At 47.3% G+C, this 18,567-nt stretch overlaps 1 long non-coding RNA gene across 2 annotated transcripts; it reads right to left on the reverse strand.

Annotated features, from left to right (window-relative positions):
- Positions 1–5,258: 5,258 nt before the first annotated feature.
- On the reverse strand, positions 5,259–14,525 carry LOC115275001. 2 transcript variants are annotated; one of them, XR_003901355.1, is made up of 3 exons: positions 14,264–14,525; positions 8,862–8,995; positions 5,259–5,476 (listed from the first exon to the last, which is right to left on the reverse strand). It is a non-coding gene; the product is annotated as an uncharacterized LOC115275001 (long non-coding RNA). The 2 variants fall into 2 exon arrangements; XR_003901354.1 differs by having other exon boundaries at positions 5,261–5,480.
- Positions 14,526–18,567: the final 4,042 nt, after the last annotated feature.

The following is an 18,567-nucleotide window of genomic DNA, read 5'->3' on the forward strand; positions in this document are numbered from 1 at the left end:
TTCTTCCTGTGACTTTCATTTTCTCAGCCCTGAAGTCATGCAGGTGTGTGTGTGGTGGGGGGATCCTTTAAGGAAACCTGATGTTTTTTTTCAGCTTTAGGGAGGATTACCATCTTAATTGGGGTTCCTCCAAAGGCTGGCCCTGAGGTAAGGGCATGGGTGCTGCAGTTTATTTGGGAAGTGATCCAGGAAGGAGGGGGAGAAGAGAGAGGGAAAGGAGAAGAGCTGAGATCACGCCTTATTTTCTGGTTACCCCCTGGGTAATGTGCAGGCAACTGCAGACACGGAATGTACTTTGCGTGGTCCCACCGTCGGGAGGGGAGACTGACCGCCACGCCCCACCCCCACTGGAGGGCTGGCCCAGGGAAAATTAACTTCCTCGAACCTCTGTCAGTGCCTGGCCACTTAAACAGCCTCTCCTGGCTTTGAAGAAAAGGGTGCTTAGTGCTAGAGTGTAGAAACAGCTGTAGAACATTCCATCAGAGCTCATGTGCCACCGAAGTTTTCTACAGACGGCTACACCTCCGAAACTCCCCAGAGCTGGGATTTTCTCTTGAGTAGTGGACACCTTCATTTTTACTTCTTCTTCTTCTTTTTTTACATTTTAAAAAATGTTTATGTATTTTTGAGAGAGCGACAGAGCACGAGCAGAATAGGGGCAGAGAGAGAGACACACAGAGTTTGAAGCAGGCTCCATGCTCTGAGCTGCCAGCCCAGAGCCAGACGCGGAGCTTGAACCCATGAACCCTGAGATCATGCCCTGAGCTGAAGTCATATGATTAACCAACTGAGCTACCCAGGTGCCCCTTTTCATCTTCTTTTAAAGCCTCTGATTATGAAGGTGTTTTGCTGCCTTTGAGGCAGGCTTTAGCCAGTTGGGGCCCCTACCGGAGGGACTGTTAGGCCCCCAGCAAGAAAGGGATGTTCCGCCAGGCAGTGTGTTTCCATCTCTGGGGATCAGTCTCCTGAGAGGAGGGTGTTGACATTTTCAGATAAGATGAAGGAACGCATCTCCCTGGGACTCCCAGGGCCCATGACTGCTTTTGGGTGGTGTCCGAATTGCAAAACTAATGGAAGGCTAACTACTCCATGTATTGACACGTCTGAAGATGATGAGGCACGAACGTGAATTGGATCTGTCTCCTCTCCGCGTCCCCTGACGACAGGCTGAGTGGATCCCATAGGTCTCTGCTCTATTTGGATACAGAAAGGTCCAGTTTTATTTCTAGTTGCACTTTCTCCCCCTGCCTTGCACAGGTCTGGCTCAGCTCGAGGTGTCTGAAGTGGAGAGAGAGCTTGGTCTGACTGAAGGATCCCTTCTCCTCCTCCCCTTTCCTCCTCAGGCACCCCGAGAGCATCGCTGACCCTGTGGCACAGCCCCGGGACAGTTCCCTGGAGTTCGCGGCAGCCCTGTGTGCTGGGACAGGGAAAAGGGACTGGAGAAAAGGAACACGTTTGTTTTTACTCAACCAGAACTGCTGGAGTCCTCGCTCAGTGAACGCTGGTCCATCCGCACTCCTGGTGAGCTCCACAGACTCCATTTGTGACTCTGTTGAAGTGCCTTGGGGGGGCATGTGGGATGTGGGGGCCTTCTCCTCAATGTACAGGGCTCCCATACTGGAGAACCACCTTTGCTTGACGTGCTCCTACTTCCCTTTCAGCAGGAATGCCCCTCTCTGCCCCCAGCCACTGGCTTCTGGGGCCTTCTTGCCTGGGGCCCACCTTTCTGGTGGAGACTCAAGTCTGCGGCGTCCTCTTGACCAAAGGAGGCCCCCTGCCCCATCACCCTTAGTGGTGAGAGGGTTGACTGCACCCTTTCTCTACCTCACTGTCTCCAGTCATCTCCTGGCCCTTCTTGAATAGGTCTTCAATGGCTCATTCATGGGGGTCCAACAGGACATGAGGCCCCTGGTTCCCCTTGCAAGCTCCCTCATTTGCTAGAAGCTTCTGTCTTGGAGAGTTCTTCCCTTGCCTCTTCCAGAAGTTACAATCCTGCTTGAATTCCCCATGTCTGTGTGCACAAGGTGGAGACGAGGGAGGGGGGAAGGGAGGAAGGAAGGAAGGCAGGCAGGCAGGCAGGCAGGCAGGCAGGTAGACTGGCCGGCCAGCCAGCCGGCCAATTTGGGCTTCTTTTAATATGCCTGGACACACTCCTGGGCTCTTTTTGGCTTTCTTTGGGAAAAAGGTTCTTACTTTGGGTGGGGAAAAGCTTTATTTTTTATATTGGCTAATCTGGAAATGAAGGTTGGCATTTCTTTCTGTTCACAATTATATTAGTAGTGCCTATGACTTTGTCATACATTGAAATATACTGGTATCTGACAATGACATTTAATGCTCATCTCTATTTAAAAATTACAGTAGTAATTAGATCCGCTGCTGGATCTTGTTTTCTAATGTGTTAATAACATAGCACCAGGAATATTATATCATACATTTGTTTAGTATTTTGATAGCCATATAACTGGCTTTCTCTGTAATCCTATGTATTTTATTTTGTGCATTTAAAAACCATTATTCTGGGACGCCTGGGTGACTCAGTCAGTTAAGCGTCTGACTTTGGCTCAGGTCATGATCTCACGGTTCATGGGTTTGATCCCTGCATCAGGCAATCTGCTGACAGCTGGGAGCCTGGAGTCTGCTTCCGATTCTCTGTCTCCCTGTCTCTCTGCCTCACTGCCTCTCATGCTTGCTCTTTCAAAAATAAACAAACATTAAAATAAATAAAAGCCATTATTCTGAAAAGGGACCATTGCTTGAATGGATGCCAACACAGGAAACGTCAGAAGCCCTTCTCTGGAATATGTGGATTCTTTGTGCCTAATGTCTAGCTTTGGGGCTTTGAATGCCAGAACTAGCATATTCCTCTAGATAATTTTCTACTCTGGCTTTCTTTTTAACCAGGATCCTGTTGTCTCCAGTCAGTAGCTAACATATTTTAAGTGCTCCCTCCATGCAGGCACAGTCCAAAGCACTCTACATACATTCGCTCATTTAATTTCCATCTTTTATGGAGGCACAGAGAAGTTAAGTGACTGGCCCACGGCCACACAGCTAGTACATAAGTAGGGGAGTTGAGATTTCAACCTGGACAGCCTGACTGTCCACATTCTTAATCCTGTTGATTGTAAACTAGGTAAGAGATAGCTGGTTTTCCAAAAAGCCCATGTTCCTGGGTTTAAATAGTGTGGGGCCAGCTATTTCACTATGACTGCAGAGCAGCCAAAAAACCATTTCGGCTCTCCAACAGAGAAATGAACATTGAATCACAGCGCCCCCTGGCTTACATAGCAATTCGGATCGCTCACTCTAGGGTCAAGTTGGTCCACAGAAAATTAAGACAAACCTTTATTAGGCGCTCATAATATGGCGAGCCCTCTGTCTGGCGCTGGGAAAACAGAGTAGAATAGACATAGTCACCAGCCTTCAGGAACTCATGAAAAGTCAGGAGAGACACAATCGGAAGTTGTCTTAGAGAGGCATCCGGTGGCTTAGTTGGTTGAACGTCCAACTCTTGATTTCGGCTCAGGTCGTGATCCCAGGGTCGTGAGATCAAGCCCCACATCCGGCTCCACTCTGAGCATGGAGCCTGTTTGGAATTCTCCCTCTGCCCCCCTCCCCCACTTGCACTCTCTCAAAAAAAAAAAAAGTAGTTCTGGAATAGAAAGTCAAGCTCTGGGGGAGGGTGTGGACACAACCTCTTGGACGCTGTGGGGGAAGGGACTTTTCACAGGATCAGGGAAAGACTTCAACTCTCTTCAGGCTCCCTATCCTGATGTCACGTTGAACCCACCTTGCCAGGCTCAAGCGCCAGGGTTTCCTTTGGCCCTTCCTCCACACTTCAGTCCCTGAAACTTAGACATCTCCCTCCCTCTTCCCTTAGTATGCTCCCACGTGGCCACTTAGCTAATCTCGGAGCCCCCTTCAAAGTCAGGGGTTAATGATGCCTGAATTTTAACAAGAGTCTTCAGTGCTGTAAAACAGGCATCACAAACAGTGAATGGCTGAGGGTCAGGCAGATAACGTCAGTGAAGAAAGCAGGCCAGTATTTGCATGTTAAACATGCAGGAATATTCCTTACTTCCACAGAGATAGACTCTCCCCTATTCTTTTCTGAAAAACACTGTCTTCTGGAACTATCTTTCCCTTTTAATAAAGATTAAACACAGATAAATTTTTCTTCACCGGAAGAAAAATCACCGCACAGCATGGTGATAAATGCTAAGCGTCGGATGGAGAGCTAGGGACTGGTGACTCAGGCTGCCCCAGAAGCAGATTCTGAGAGCAGGATTTGAGTGCAAGGCATTTATTTGGAAGGGGATTCTGGGAAATGTTGGGAGAGACCTGGGAACCAGGATAGGGATAGAAAGGCAGCCAGTCAATCAAAGGGGCATTGTGGAGTGAGTTACCACTCTGGACGGCTGGGACTCTAACTCTGGGGGCCAATGGCAAGGTGCCCTCTGGCTATCCATCTGAGGAATGGGGAGCTGGGATATTTATACATCGACTCCCATCAGTTTTGGCAGGAGTCTTTCCCGGGTGGTAGCACCTTCATTCTCTAGCCCCTCTGGCTAAGCAGGTTCCAGAGGGCCAGAGAAATCCCTTAGGCAAAGTGACATAGGTTTTGCGTGTTGGAAGTCAGGCATCGGGCCCCAAACCGGCAAGACTGTGACAGGCATTGACCATGATGAACTGAAGCAAGCTAGCATCTGAATTTTTCCAAGCAAGAATGTGGCTCAGGGTTACCAGACCTTCTGATTTCTCAAGAAAAGCTGAACATTTAGACTTTTTGGTGAAATTTCTCAATTTTATAAATGATGACAATAAATCTAAAATGTTTAATTGTTAAAAATATTTATTTTGAGAGAGAGGGAGACAGCTAGTGAGCAGGGAAGGGGCAAGAGGGAGAGAGAGAGAATCCCATGCAGGCAGACATGGGGCTTGGTCTCACAAACCATGAGGTCATGACCTGAGCGGAAATCAAGAGTTGGGCGCCTGACTGAGCCACCCCGGTGCTCCAACAACAGATCTATAAACTTTTTAAATACAGTGTAAGAATCAACCAAGGCATGTCTGTAGGCTGGGTCTGGTTTATAAGTAGCCACATTATGAAATTGGATCTACCATAAAGGTAGGTGAGATCGTGGCTCCAGACCATTCTTGCTCAAGGCAAGCTCTAAAGGTGAATTTTGATTCACATAAGGTGGATGTATTAGTTAGGGAGTAGATTGCAAATTTGGGAGTAAAGTGAATTGATGCAATATGTGACCCCCCCGCCCCCCCCCCCACACACCCGGCCAACAGAGTGTTGTAACCAGACGGAAGTGTGTTTCTTTCTCATGCAACAGACTGGAGGTAAGTGGGTGACAGCTCTGCTGCGTGAGGTTGTCCGGAGACCCAGGGTCTTTCTATCTTGTTGCTCAGAGTGTCTTCATCTCTGTGGTCAAGGCTAGCTGACCGGCTCCTTATTCACATTCTAGCTGGTAGGGAAGGGAAAAGAGAAGCTCAGTCAGTCTCAGTAATGGCAAATTCACTTCCTCTCACATCCTATTGGTGAAAACTTTGTCATGTAGCCGTCTGCAAGGGATGTTCAGAAATGGAGTCTCTCTCTCAGTCATATGTTCAATTCAAACTTGGTGTGTTTGTGGGAAATGTATTATTACAGAATTAGGGGAGTGTGATGTTAGGGGACAGTGAGAAACCTCTGCCACATGGAGAGAAGGGTCCGGAAAAGAGGATGGAATTCAAGCCTGAGGCAGGATTTACCGGAGAAAGATTTTTTTCTCACAAGAGTTAAGTGAAGTCTGGCTGTCCCCATGAGTGCGCTCTCTTTCTCTCTCTTTAACGTTTATTCATTTTTGAGACACACACACACACACGTGCACGTGCGCACGCACACACACACACACACACACACACACACACACAGAGTATGAGTGAGGGAGGGGCAGAGAGAGAGGGAGACACAGAATCTGAAGCAGGCTCCAGGCTCTGAGCTGTCAGCACAGAGTCTGACATGGGACTCAAACCCACCAATTGTGAGATCATCACCTGAGCCAAAGTTGGACACTCAACAGACTGACCCACCCAGGCGCCCCTCCCCATCAGGTGTCTTTGTTCTGCCTTGGTCAATCATGAAACCTTAATAGAGAATGAGCTCAAACCTGGAAGAAGTGTATTATAATGTGAAAGAAGCAAACATTAGGAGTACCTACAAGATACGAGGGGCTTTCACATATGTGATCTCACATAAGCCTCACAGTCACCCTGTGAAGTCAGTATTATCATCCCCTCATTTTGCAGAAGCAGAAGGGTCAGGGTATGGGAACTGACCAATCAGGGTTGCCATCCAGGTTCGCCCCATCCCAGAAGTGAAGGGCCTTGGCCAGGATGTGAAATGAGGCCCATGTGACTGCAAGGCTCACATTCTTTGCCCTGGAATCTGATTTCCTTACACCAGCTGCCTCCCCCTGAGACAGGCACAGCAAATCTACTGGGTTGTTGGGAGGCTAAACAAACCGTGATGAATGAATCTCCTCTCCTAATATGAATGCCTTATTGTTGTTATTCTTCATGCCCTGACAGAGTATTTACAGCCTCTGCCGTTGCTCTACTTCTATCTGGTGGATTAAGGCAAGTCAGGACGCCGGGCCCTAGCAGAAAGTTACAACTGGGATTTGAGTTAATGAAGAGTTAAAGACTCGGCAAGTGGCACTTGGCTTTACTATTAACCCGGACGAGGCCATTAACTCTGCTGTAATTAAGTGGCTTGTTCCGTGATACCCTGTGGCCGCAGAAATACCCATATGGGTGTACCCCACATGAAACAAGCCCACCTCTGAACACTGAGACTTGTTGAAAAGAAAAGGGGGGGGGGATAATCATTTAATTAACCACAGGAGACTGTGTTTCACAGAATGGGATTTCTGCATACCTAGTTTCGAAATAATACCAAAAATCTGACTCTGGAATAAAGGGAGGATAGAAAGAGGCATTGGTTCCCGTCTGGCCCATCTGGAAATGTTCTGGAATGGATTGTACTCCAAGACCTCTGTAATGATGTATCAGAATTGATTACATCTGAATGAGGTTGGGGTGATCGTGGTGGCTACATTTGGGGTACTTGCCCCTTTCTCTCTCCTGAGTATCTAATCACCCACAACCCCAGTGGAAGAAAGAGGTGGGTCTAGGCAGCCATGCCATTTACCATGTGACCCCCACACCCCACCTTCACCACTAACTGGATCCAAAGTAAACTGAACCAGTATCAATCCATGGGCTCAAACAGCTTCTGCCTTTCAAACATGTGACTTGAGAGACATACAACTCCAGTTAGACCGTTCTCGGCACTTGAACTAAGAGATCATGTAAAACCAGGTTGAAGCAGGGACTCCAATCTCCAATGCCATGTGCACTTGCTTAAGATGGCAGAGAGAAAGGGCATTCCAGTCTGTAAAGGGAAAAGTGGAATGAGCTGACAACCAGGCAGGGGCAGAGTCTGGCTTCCTTGATTTCCTCTTGTTGGGTGTCTGTCGCAGGTGTCTATCATGCCTCAGAATGAGCATGTTCAAAGCTGCCACTCGGGGGATTCCAAACTGGTCCCAGCTTATCCACCTTGGTCAGGGGCAAGACCTTATTTTTCTGCCACCGTCTGCTCTCAATGGACCTAGAGGTCTCTGTGGGCCCCTCTGTCCTGGAAGCTTTAGTCCTGGCCATTGGATGGGGAATGGGTACTGTCCCTGGGACACATCCCTGCAAACTGGACGACTGATAGGGTTTGGTGGTCTTCGTCAGATAAGACAAATGCCTGGATATCAACTCAAGGCACTCTCAGTGCTTTCTTTGGAGCAAAGCTGGTGGAGGCTGTGATCTTCATTTTCCCATTGTGCTGCCCTGAGTGTAAGAGACGCCTTTGCTTGGGTTTCCTTGTGGAGTAACCCACTCAATCCTGGCTGAGTTAGATTGGGTTGGATGTAGGGAATGAAGTACTCAGGATGCAGCAAGGAAATCTGGTGCATGCAGAAGGGTAGGGTGAAGCCACAGTTGATGCCTCAAATGTTACCCACCGCCCCCACTAAGATTGCATGGTTGTCTTACTTGCAATCAAATGTGGCATGCAACATAACATCCAAGTCTACCCCCTGCTTGTCCTACTCTTCCCTCCTGAATTTCTACAGGAAGTGGAAGCCCTATCTGGCTACCTAGGAGCCTTGGAGACATCATATCCAGATTTACGGTGTGGTTCAATCAAAATCCATCATGCCTTGGGGTGTACCAACTATCCTTTGTATATTTTTAAGTCTTTATAGAAACAATTATCTTGCATTCCAGTATTATGAGAGTTTCTTATCAAAGGGGTTAGCAGTCCTCCTGACCCCTTTATCTGATCCCTTCCTCCTCAATCCCTTCTGATTGGATAGTCTCTGTGCTGTTACTTTCCCCTTTTGTTGATAGTATTCTTTGTGTGGGCTTTTTGTCCATACTTCCTATATGCCATCCACTGTGGTCAATGATTTACAGACACCATGCTGTTTAATAGTCACAACCCCTTTGTGGTAGCTACTGAGGACTATCCCCATTTTATGGATGGTGCAATTGAGAGGCTAGGTCATTGATTGGATTCCACTGCCTGAAAGCTTTATCACCCTGCTTTATTACTGCGATGGCTTTCCTAAAGCGGTAGTGAACTTCTTGCCATCATTCTCAGAGGCTGAGGGGGAGAAGGTCCAGGTGTCCTGCCTGGCAGCAGGGCCCCCAGAACTTGGCTTTTCTCTTTTCCTCCTTCCCAGCCAGCAGAGCTGCCAACCTGGAACATAGCCCTTTCCAAGAAAGCCCAGGAGAGAAGCCAACTGTTGACTCACCTGCCAGACGTGGGGATACTGCAGCCAAGATGCCTCGGGGCCCATGCAGGAGGATTGGCAGGGCAGCCCATGATGGGGTGCACACACATGGCTCTGTGGGGCGCTTCAAAGGGCCGGGCCTTCTTTCCTGAGTGCTTCAAGTTCCAGAGGTTAAAGACATACAGATGGGCTCGCCCCCTCCCCCTCTTCCTCTATTCTCTGGCCCTGGAAGTTTCTGAAGGAGCCGGTCTTCCTCTGCATTTCCATTTGGGTGACAGGCGGGATTCTAAGAAAACCCCCAGAATTTTCTGCCCCCACTCCTGCCCTGGTGTGCACGCTGCACTGGGATGGAGAATGTAATGGACGACACTGCCCTGGTTAGATTGTAACCTATGCAGCTGATCTTCAGGAAAGGAGATGGTCCTGGTGGTCTAATCCAATCAAAAGAGCCCTTTAAAGGCAGGGTTTTTGCCTGGCCGGTGGCAGAAGAGCATGTGAGAGGTTCAAAGCTGGAGGGTTTGACCCATGCTTTCTGGCTTGAAGATGGAGGAAGCCCACGGCTAGGAATGCAGACAGCTTCTAGAGGCTAAGAGTAGCGAGCTCATGGCCAGCAAAGAACCAGTGACTTCAGACCTACAATAGCAAGGAGTCGAATTCTCTCAACAACAGACATGAACTTGCACATGGCTTCTTGCTCAGACAAGAAGTGGGTCCAGTGGGCACCTTGACTTCAATTTTCTGCTACCCCAAGCAGCACATCTAGCTGAGTTTACCGGGACCAGGACCTACACAACCGTGAGTTAATGGCATTGTTTCAAGCTGCTAAATTTGTGGTCATTTGTTACAAAGCAATAGAAAACGAATACACCTAGGATCCTTCATAGGCCTCTCCAACCTCAGTTCTTCTGTTCCTCTTTGAACTTGCTCTTCATAGCCTTCCCTATCTTGTTAGTGACAACTGGCTTCTTCTGCGCTCATGCTCCAAATCTTAAAGTCTCTTCTTGTAGACCCTATGTTGATCCAGGAACAAATTCTTTTGACTCTCCTTTTGTAAAGTATGAACCTTTTATCATGCCTCACCACCCCCAGCGCGCTGCTTCTCCTCTCCGCCCTGGCGGCTCTGCAGTTTATGATAGTTATTGGGAGGGAGGCAGGGTGCTTTGGGCTGTGACTAGCTGCCCTTCTCCCTCATGCCTCACCCCTTGGGGTGCCTGATGTGCTCCAACACAGATACTAAGCAGAGGGGGCAGAAGAGGAGACTTCCATGCTGAGGCTTAACAGGGAAGTGAGGACGGGATTCAAACTTGGGAGCTGAGAGCCAGATGCCCTGCATGTTTCTGGGTAGAATACAGTTATCACCCCAGTGGACCTCCCAAACCTGCTTCAGAACCAATCATGCCCAGAAGTCATGCAGTGGAATATTTCCCAGGGATTGGGATTTTATTTATTGTTCAAAGTTTTGAGCCAAGAATGAAAAATTATTGGTGGTGATGACTGAGGGATTCTCAGGAGGCCTAGAACTTATGGGCAACCAGTCTCTTGGGGAAGTTAAGATTTATAGCCGTCACGTCCGCCAGAGGATGAGCCTAGCTCATCCTTTCTAGCTGGATTTCCTGGGACCTCAGTTTCCTCAGTGGCAATGAAACGAGATAGTTTGCTTTCTGGTCAGACATTTAGCACAGTACTTGGCATACAGTGAGTTCTCACCAAATGGTGACTATTATGCTGATATGTTGTCTGTAATTTACTTCTAAAGCTAAAGCATAGATAACATGTTACATGTGTGTGTGTGCGTCCGTGTGCATGCATTAGCCTTCATTTACATTATAGGGCAGTTAGCTAACACTTGAAAGATCACAGTCCCACACTCCAGAGGAAGTTACCATAAGTGCTTCAATTATCTGCCTTAGCTCAGCACCCACGGGTGTGTTCATTTGCATAATGGATTTCTAAAATGGTTTTTCATTGATGAAAATAATGGTGTTCAAGAAAGGTAGATGGCTAGAAATGTGTCCTGGTGCATCTGCTTTGCCTGAACTTTGCAAATGAATCTAGCAAGACCAATTGTGTGTTCTCTTGGAAAGGCACTGAGCTTGGCTATCCAACCAGTCCAGTATCTGGATGTGAAAAGGTTGATTTTATCACCTCCTCAAGTAGGTTAGCTAAGCACTGCCCCAACAGTACTGTCACAGCTGCCTCAAATGAACTTCTCATCTATGAGGCTGTTGAAGTGTCTTACAGGACAATTGACTTAGATGTCCCCAAGCTCACAGAAAGCATCAAAGGCTGTGTATGTGCTTGCTTGCTAACACCTGTCACCTTTTTGGTGAAAGTTGGTCTAAGATGGGCTCTGTTTGCATCATACCATCTGGTCAGAGGGTCAAGGGAGGAAAGCTGTAGTCTCTGAGGCCTTTTGACTTAGTGACGGATAAGGACCCCCACCATCAAGTGCCTTGTAATTTGAACAGGCAAATTGCTTAGGATGATTTGTAAGAGCTGCTTTCAAATAATTGGAGAAATAAAATGGAATCAAGGAAAAACTGGTTTCCTGTAGCTTAGGAAAGACATGTTTTAACAAGAAGTCATAAAATTGTGACAATAAACCTCTGTATAGAATGCTCTGGGGGTAGGATTCTGGTGCTGTTTTAGATGCACCAGATGTTTAAGGTAGAACTTAAAAGAGGGTGTGTACATGTGTGTGTATGTAAACCCATGGAGGAGCAGATAGAGGAGAGGAGATGAGGAAGGTGAGTGGAGAATTCTGGTATCATTTTCACCCAGGAAAAGCCATGGAACTTTCTAGAACTTTCTAGAACATTCAGTGTTAGCTGAAAGAGATGAGCTAGCATTTGGGCCACAGACCAGGATTCCAGTGGTGCCTTTCTTTCTTTCTAAATGATATTGGTCATGTTTCTTAACCCTTCTGAATCTGCTTCATCATTGACAAAATGGATAAGAATCATACTTTGGGTTGTAATTAAGGTGAATGAACTTGAAACTACTTGGCATAATGTCAGGCACAGAGTGAACTTTCCATAAATAGTTGCCTCCCTGAATATTTAGAGCACCAGGAGTTGTGCACACAGTATCTAGGTCACAGCAGCCGACAGGCATATAAGCTTCCTAGAACTTACAACCTAGTGGTGATGATAAACTTCAAGAAGGTGACCCATAAGTATTCCTGTTGGTGTATCTGTTTAAAATGCAGGTCCTAAGTCCCCTTCAGGAAGTATCAGGGGATCAGAGGGTGGGGCCAGGAGTCCTAACGAAAGAAGCTCCCCAGGTGACTCTGACAGGCAGCCAGGTTGGGGGACTACAGATAAAAACACTAATTCTCTACTATAGCCTCAGGTTTGACAAAGCTTCAGTCTCCTTTCAATGGCTCCTTGGCCGCGAGGCTGACCTGACCGTGCCCACATTTACAGGAGGCAGTGCCTACTTTGCAGCCTGAACCACCCATTGCAATGGGGGCAGGAGAGTTATCCCTTGTTTGGCTTATTTTATGGGCAGTGCTCATATATCATTATCAGAAGCCTCAAAGACCTTGCTGGGCATGGAATTGACAGGCTATAACCTGCCTTATGCAGTCTTCCGTGGCTAAACCCTCTCAAACTGAAAAAGGCCTTCCTTGCTCTTCAGATCAGTATCTAAGAATAATGTAAATCTAGTCTGATGTTGCTACTGTCTGCACGTGGCTCTGGAATATATTTCCTACTCTCCTCCCCTCCTTAAAATCATGCGTTGTGCTTTCCCCTGCCTGAAAAATAATTCCTACCCAATGTGGAAAATGGAGGTAATACATCGCTGGCACAGAATAGAACGTGTAAAGGTCCTGGGGATCCAGTCCCACAGAGGTAACCACCATCAACATCTGTGGTATATTTCTTTCTAGCCTTTTCTCGATGTAGAGGAATACAGGAGTTATTTTTCTCCCCCCACAAACTCAAGACAGAATGTGTGTGTTGTTTTTTGGCTTGCTCTTCTCATGTTCTAACATGTTTTAAAGTAAAAAGTTAGGGATTTTTTTCATGCCATTCAAAAATCCCCTATGATAGTGGTGTGCACACTGGGGTCCAACAAAAACCTCAGGCTTCCTAGGAAGTGCTTAATGGTTACCTGAGGTTGGGAAGGGGGTTTGGGGGCGGGGTGGGGGGGCCTGGAAACTCAAGGGAGGGGCTCCAGCCCAAGAAGCCTGTGTTCTTTCAGCAGCAATACTTGTAACTGGTTGTAACAGAAGGAGCCGCGTAGCATCCCATCACAAAGGGATTTGGAGGCTTAAAAAATTTGAAAACCACTGCCCTGAGTCGTCATAAAAAACTAATCTTTTTATATCTGGTTTCTTCCCCTTCTTGAAAACATTTTAAATGGAGATGACTCCTGAAAAGTCATAGAACAAATATTTGCTAATTGTTTATAAAATCTCAAGTTTTTATTATGTATCATTAAAAGAGTAGACAAATGATACATATTATTTGTGAAAACATCAAATACAGATTTGGTGAAAAACCCATTCACCTGGATCCCCACACCCAAATACCCAAGGAGCCCAGCACCGCCCCAACGCCCAGCTCCAGAGGGCTCCATTCATAAAGAGTACCCAGAGGCGCAGCTCAACCGCGGGAATCAACCCCAAAACGCAGTGCACACTGCACACGCTCTATGTTAGCCGGTTTGACAAGAGGTGCATCTCATTCCAAACTCTTCTGTCTGTATGGATTCCCGTAGGTTCAGTACCCTGGAAGCCAAACCTCAGACTAGACTTTGGGTACAAGGGATTTTTTTGTTTTTGGAAGGTAAGGTATTCAACTGTTCTGGTTTAAATGGGACTAGAGGTTCCCCAGGATGAACTGGTCACCCTACAATAGGAGGTTATGTCAGGAAGCACTAATGGAGGACAGGGGAAATGAGAGGGGCCAGGGAGGGCTGCAGAAAATGAGCAGGTTAGTTCTGTGGACAGCTAGCCTGTCTGGGACCCCTGGAGAGAGCCGTAGAACACTCCTCAGAGTTATCCCACCGGGGGAGGGCTTTTATCCCCCAACATGGGTCCCTCCCTGGTTGATACCGGGGCTGCTACCTCTCAGACTCTAGGCCTTCCCACCTCCCGCAGCCCTGGAAGAGCCTGAACAGAAAGACATGGGAGCAGGAAAGCCAAGGAACAGGACAGAGCTCCGGAGCGTCTGATAGGAGATGATTTCTGTGCACATATTCTTTTAAAGTAATAATAGGATCACTTCATTCATGATCTCCCAGCACCTTGATTTATGTAAGGTGTCTAAAGGAAAGCCATTGTAGGCCACAAATCTAAGAATGCAGTCACTTCAAGGGGCGAGGCTTGGAACTGCCCTTAGGTTAATATCATGAGGCTCATCATGTAAATAACCAGCATTGGCACCAGATGAAATGTAATATAATAATAATAATACCTCAGATAAGTTCTCTGCTGGATTCATATCAAACTGCTGCTGAACCATCAGAAGAAACTAAAGAGGAAAGTCTGGAGATGCCGATTCTTGCTGCGCTGCGGTCAGCCGGACGCCCCCAGGAGCGCACGCTAATCCCTGGCACCAATTTCGACTTGGGCTGGACGTGTCCTTGCGGACGCGGGTGGAACTGCCCCCACGGCACACCGTCAGGTGTGTGCACCGCAGGCGGCGCCTGCCTCCTGCCTTTGTGCTCAGCAGCTAAACAAGGGGGCTGGGGAGAAGTGTTTCTTTTGTAACCGCGTCTCCATGGTTATTTGACACGTGATCGTCTTTTTTGGAGTTCTTGGCAAAACCCACTGCGGGTTTGGCTATGACGTTCCTGTCTGGGAGGAAAAGGGAGGGGGGGAATCATTCACCCGGACAGCCTCTGGCTATTTGCTAAAGCAATTTGCAAGGTGCAAATCCCAACCCTGATGTATCAGACTGGATGCTGCTTAAAAAAAAAAAAAAATTGAACACTGATTGGCTTTTTGATGCTATTAAGGAATCATCATTACTTTTTACAAAAGTTGTGATAATGGGACCTTGTGGTAAAAGAGCATTCTCAGTCTTCAGAAGCACCGTGATATTTGCAGATGAAATGAAATGATCTCTGAGGTTTGCTTCAAAACACATGGCTAGGAATGGCCGAAGTGGGATTGGCCATGAGTTAAGAATAATGAGCGCCTGAACATTTGTGGTCCTGTTGAGTCCACTTTCGTATGTGTTTAAAGTTTTCCATAATGCAAAGAAGATTTCTTTTAGCAGATTTGATTAGGAGGACAATATGTGACATGTGGGATATGTGGCTAAGAGATAGGCAAGGCAGAACCCTCTTCTTATCTCTACACACACTTCTGTAGAATGGAAAACTCCAGGGTCACAATTAGGAACAAATCTGTGAGTATACGCGATTTTTGTTAAAAGAAAAAAGGATGGTAGCTAAGGCCAATTCTGGCTCCCCCGCCAAAGGTCAGAATAAAGATCCAATGAATGGATAGGACTGCAAAGATAAACTGTGTGAGTTGTTGTAGAGGAGTTACATGCCAGAGAATTCTACCTTGTAGAGAGCAACAGTGGAGATTGTGTTGGGGGTGTGTGTGTTGTGGGGGGAAGGTGTGGGAATTGCAGGGTTAGTTCAGGGCAGCTCAGAAGGTCTCAAACAGAACTGTCCACCTATGACTGGGTAGGGTGGGATTTTGAGATATTAAACCACACCCCACCCCCAAACTTCCCAGTTTGTGGAGCCAGACAATTTGCTTTTTTTTTTTTAAGTTTATTTATTTAATTTTCGAGAGCAAGCGAGCAGAGGAGGGCAGACAGAAAGGGAGAGAGAGAATCCCAAGCAGGCTCCGCATTGTAAGTGTGGAGCCTGGTGTGGGGCTTAAACTCACCAATGGTGAGATCATGACCTGAGCTGAAGTTGGATACTTAACTGACTAAGCCACCCAGGTGCCCCAGAGACAATTTGCTTTTATTATATAGGGAAAGAAAGGATGCTACAAAATCCAGGGAATAAAATGATTAAAATTTCAGCATTTTGAATTGGAAAGCTACAGTCCAAGCATAAGACAAAGACTTGGTCACTGAGAGTCATTGTTTTCTTCCCGCCCACCCGCTAAGGACACTTAACTTAGGTGAAGCATTTGTCATGTGCCAACCACTGTCCTAAGCATTCTACAAATATTTTCTAACTCTCTAACATCCCTGTGAGACCACTGATTTTACTGATAGGGAAACTGAGGCACAAAGCAGTGAAGTAACTTGCCGAGAGTCACATCACTAATCTGACTCCATTCCCTGGATAGTCGAGGGGGAGACCCCAGGGTTCCCATGGCCAGTGCAGAATTAGGTAGAATGGCCCATCAGTGCAGGCAGGAAGAACCCAAAAAAGACTCCAGGTACCAGGGGGAGCCCAGAAGGGGACATGAAAGCCTCAGGGAGGCCGTGACCACACCTGTCTCCCATGCCTTGGCATTTCTGAGGGCCCCCAGGACTGGAGGTCAGCCTGGAAGAGAGTCAGAGAAATTCCTAAGTCAGAGTGATTTTGTTGCTGCCGCCTCAAGGATTGGGGGCCTGACAGAGAAGTTAATTTTAATTGTCAAAAAAAAAAAAAAAAAAGGAGAAATATTCTTTCCATTGCAGCATGCAATTCTACATGCCTAACAGTGTGCCCTGGCTTCTGGTGGTGTGATTCAGGAAGGCATTCTGAAGGAATCAGGGATAAAATAGTAGATTTTCAAGTCACATTAGCCGAGGTTTGAACCTGAGCTCTGTCATTTAGTTGTTCTGGGGCCTTGGCACGAGCCTTAGTCTCTCATCTACAAAACAGAGATAAGAGCGCTAATGGCACTAGCGGTGTGTGTGAGGGGAGGTCAGCTCCGTGCCTGACCTGGCGCCGCTCCGCACTGCTGTGCACCCTATTTCTTCACGTGTTTCCATGCAGTGACCAGATAAATAAGAATGAATTTATGGTTTCTAATCCTTGCCCAGCTATCCTGCCCTTGCCTCCCTCTCCCAGGATAATTTTGAGTCATGTGTCGAAGATGTGTATCAAATTTAACTTTGTATTTTTGTCCCACATTCCTAGAACTCATTTCTTTATACTCCCTTTTGAGCCTTCGTTCTTCCTGATGACATCTGTGGGAAAACTTTCTCTTTAAAAGTTTCAAATGGACCAGAGAGAGGGGAAGAGGGAAGAGGGAAGAGAGTTGGGGAGAGAGAGGGAGGCAAAACTTGAGAGACTATTGAATGCTGAAAACGAACTGAGGGTTGAAGGGGGAAGGGGGGAAAGAGGTGGTGGTGATGGAGGAGGGCACTTGTGGAGAAGAGCATGGGGTGTTGTATGGAAACCAATTTGACAATAAACTATTTTAAGAAAAAGAAAAAAAGTTTCAAATCGGTCACTTCAGGACTCTTAGGTCCTCTCTTCCATCCCTGTATTAACCAAAGACTTAGGGCTTTAAGTCCTGTCATGGCATTGAGTAGGGAGGTGTGAGAACGATTTCTGTTCTGTGCCACTCTGATGAAAGATATAATCCTTCTAGATGGTTCCTTCATGCATTACCAGTGACTCAGTGGCTCACCAGTGACTTCTGTTGGTTCCATGAACCAGTGGTCATGTCTGTCCTTATCTTTATTGACTTCATTTGATTCCTCCAACAACTGTACTGCACTAGCTTCTGAGACCCTTAGAGGCTCTGGGTTTCTTGCCACCTCACTGGCTGCTCCTTCGTTGCCTCCATGGGCGAATCCCCTTTCCTCTTCCCCCCGAATGTCAGAGCACCCGAGAGCACACTTACAGAACCGTATACCATCAACTGAGTTCCTCAAACCTAAAATCAAGGAATTATCCTCAGCCAGCCAGTCCCATGACACTCCGCCTAGCAACACGTACTTTTGACTGCATCTCCAAAACACGCCATAAACCAGTTCACTGAATTTCCACCGCCACCACCTTGGTTTGGTTGGCAGGCATTCCTCCAGTAGCCACCTCTCCGATGTCTTCTTGCTTCTTCTCCTGGTCTCCCAACCCCCTGATTCACTCACCACACCACAGCCAAAATAGGTTTTAAAAATATATAAATCATCAGATCGTGTCATGCCCCTTGAACCTTCCAGTGGGTCCCAACCACATGAATGACATCTCCACTCTTCACTCTGACTCATAGGTCCCACCAGATCCAGCTCTTGGAGGAGAAGGATGTATCACTTCTCCCTCTGCCACCTCCCTTTGCTCTGCTTAACTCACGTCACACTAGCTGCTTGAATGACCTGTTGTTACAAAACAAACCGTCCTGAAACCCGGTGGCTTATACCAGCAACCACGGGTCCTTTGTCACAGTGTGTGGCTTTGCTGGGCTCAGCTGGGAGGCTCATCTCTGTCGCCCTGAGCCATCAGTGGCGGTTGCTCATGGAGCTGCATTTGCCTGGGAGTTTGCTGGGGCTGGAGACCCTCTCTCACATGACTGGCTTCGTAGCTTGGGGCAGCCTCGTGTCTATTTCTCTCTGTCTGGTCTCTCCAGCAATGTACCTGGATCCTCTACATGCTGGGTCTGGGCTCCAAAAGGATAAAATAGGAAACTGCCAAAATCCTAGGCTCAGAACCAAAACACTGTCACTGCACCACATTCGACTGGTGACGGTACGTCACGAGACACAACACAGATTGAAGGGGAGAGAAAACGTGACAAGGGGAGGCAGGTGCAGAGGTCCTATTAATTCCCTGGGGCCTCTGCACCTGTCTCGCCACTTGGCACAGAGTG

The sequence above is a fragment of the Suricata suricatta genome, chromosome 12, assembly GCF_006229205.1.
Source record: "Suricata suricatta isolate VVHF042 chromosome 12, meerkat_22Aug2017_6uvM2_HiC, whole genome shotgun sequence".
NCBI lineage: Eukaryota > Metazoa > Chordata > Mammalia > Carnivora > Herpestidae > Suricata > Suricata suricatta.